Raw genomic sequence first — 2,968 nt, 5'->3', positions numbered from 1 at the left:
TGTCAACTGTGGACTCTGGATGACGAAGACGTGTCAGTGTGGGTTCCTTTGCTGTGTGCTTCGTCGTTCAGTCGTGTCTGACTCTTTGCGACCCCATGGACTGTAGCCTGCCAGGCTCTTCTGCCCATGGAATTTTCCAGGCAAAAATACTGGAGTGGGTTGCCATTTCCTCCTCCAGGGGATCTTTCCCACCCAAGGACTGATCCTGCGTCTCTTGCATCGCCTGCATTAACAAGCAGATTCTTTACCACTATACCAACGGGGGAGTCCGATGTAGGTTCATAAGTTGTAATAAATGTACCACTTTGGTGAGGCAGGTGGATAATGAGGGAGGCTATGCATGTGTGAGGTCAGGGTAAATGAGGGAAATCTCTGACTTTCCACTCAATTTTGCTGTTATCCTAAAACTGCTCTAAAAAATATAAAATCTGTTAAAAAACAACTAAACAATTTCTCTTAAAGACATGTTTACTACCTTTTTACCTTATTCTAAGTTTTATCTAATTTTTCATAAACAAGTAAATTGGTTTGTTCTCACTAAAAGTATCTGTTAATTGAATGTAGCACAGTTCTTCTAATGTATTACCTGGTAGGTAATGATTCTATTAACTTAGAAATTCAGTTACACTAAATGACCAATTTTACTACCACTGCCGGAAAATTGAGGGCTCACTGTAATGGTTTAGTGACTGAGTTTCTTACCATTCTGTTAGTTATGCTGTATAACCTGCTCTTTGAAAACATATTACCTTTGAATATTTAGTGGCAGTAAAATTAATGATTATAATGCACAGGATTACAATAAAAAATTCTCTGAACTCTAACTTAAGTCAACTTGGAAACAGAAAATTACGATTTGTGTTTTTAAAAAATAATCAGATAATAGTTTACTATATGATAAACTAATGAAGTTATTAATCATTTTTAATAAGAAATAAGGATATTTACAGTGAACTTCTGTTAGTTTTTGTATAAACAATAGAATGTTAGAACTAGAATGGATCAGGGAAATTGCTGATTGCAACCAATTCATTTCACAGGTGAGGAAACTGAGTCCCACTTATAAGGCTTGTTGGTTGTTTTGAAACACTATGTGGATAATGAAGTAGTATGTAATTTTACACGAATGCGTCAATTCCTCATAGGACTTATGGTCATTGTCCAGTATTGGACTATGCTGTTTGTTGCATTATTAGAATTACACTGGAAAAAGGGTATATATGGGCTTCCCTAGTGGCTCAGACAGTGAAGAATCTGTCTGCAATGAGGAAGACCTGGGTTCAATCCCCAGGTTAGATCCCTGGAGAAGGAAATGGCTACCCACTCCAGTATTCTTGCCTGGAGAATTCCATGGACAGAGGAGTCTGGCAGGCTACAGTCCATGAGGTTGCGAACAGTCAGACTTGACTGAGCGACTGAACGCATACTCTGTGTCCAACTCTGTGACCATGTGGACTGCAGTTTTCAGAGTCAGTGAAGTTAGTAGTTCGAACAGAGACTGACTGATAAACATTGCCAAATTCACTGTATTTGGGTTTCCACCTCCCTAAGTCTCTGGATTTTAAAAAGTTGAAATCTTTTGAAGGAGAAATGGGTTCCTGAGGAGAATGTAGGAAACTTGTGATTCACTCAGAAATAAAATTTTATCACTCCCAAATTTCTGTTTTCCAGGGGATATGACTAATATTGATGAGCAAAATCTTATCAGAAGACTGTATTCTTTTTTGTAGTTTTTGTTGATTCAGGCTTTTTTTTCTGTTAGTATAAAATGTGGTGGTTTAGAAAGCTGGAAACTTTAATATTCTGACCTGAAAAAATGATCAGAGTTGAGGAAAGCGGGGGAAAAAAGTTCTGTCTGCCTCCCACCCCTCCACCTCCAAAATGTGTGATTGTCTCCAGAAAAACTATGTCTTCCCGAACATGACAAAGTTAACACTTTTTAAAAGGTTCTCAAGATTGAGTGAACAGATCTCAGTAAAAAGAAAAAAAAAAGGCTGACGAATTTAAACAGTACAGTATTGAACTATTTCAAAACAATAGTTCTGTGATCCACTTAAGAACAATATTCTCAAACTGGATTCCACAGAGCACCTTGGTCAGAATCATCAGAGTGCTTGCTGTAATGTTAGATGTGAGGAGGAGTTAGTGTCAGGGTTCTATCTGCAGATGTGGCTTTCCTAAATAGAGAAGTTTACCAGTACATAATTGGGTAACTCAGAAAGTAAACATAGAGGTTGGAAACCGAGATTTGGAGAACAAGCAGAAATCAATGACTTTGGGCAGCAGAGTCCCCCCGTGGTGAAGGGTCTGTCAGATTCCACTTCTGGCAAGATTCCTCCTGTGCTCCAGTCACTGCCTCCACTCTCTTCTTGATGCCATAGTGTCTACTGTCCCTGAGAGTAACTTCCCAGTCAGTTTTATATTTTTCAGAATTCATTTTTGGATCACTTCAAATTACTGTCTAAAAGTAGAGCATCCACTGGCTAAGTCCCCATGTCTTAATTTTCCCTAAGTTTGAAAATGGATTACTCATCTATTTGGAACCCAATAGGAAAAGAAAAGAGAACAGCTATCAACTACACTGCTCCTACCCCAGTGGGTCCCACCCAAACTCTTGTGATAGGGAAAAACCTTCTCTGAAAGAGACTTTTTTCCTATAAGCTTAAATTATGTATAACTGTCCCTATGTGGGAACACTGCCTCCCAGATAATGAGCATTAGGCTAAAATTTCTTTATTTACCTCACAGGAAATACAGACCAGATCTGCCAACGAATGACTGCAGGAAAGAATAAATTAATATATTTCTTCAGGAGACTGAGAGGAACTAGGAAATGTTTGATTTTACCTCCCCTTTTTATAATAGTATAAAATAAATCTGAATTCTAACTCAGGAAAAATGGTTCTTTGAGACACTAGTACACTATCCTCTCAGTCTTCTGGCTTTCTGAATAAAGTCATTATTCCTG

Source organism: Bos indicus x Bos taurus, chromosome 12 (genome assembly GCF_003369695.1).
Source record: "Bos indicus x Bos taurus breed Angus x Brahman F1 hybrid chromosome 12, Bos_hybrid_MaternalHap_v2.0, whole genome shotgun sequence".
NCBI classification, from domain to species: Eukaryota; Metazoa; Chordata; class Mammalia; order Artiodactyla; family Bovidae; genus Bos; species Bos indicus x Bos taurus.
The sequence above is the reverse complement of the archived record's forward strand: the minus strand, read 5'-3'. Positions refer to the sequence as shown.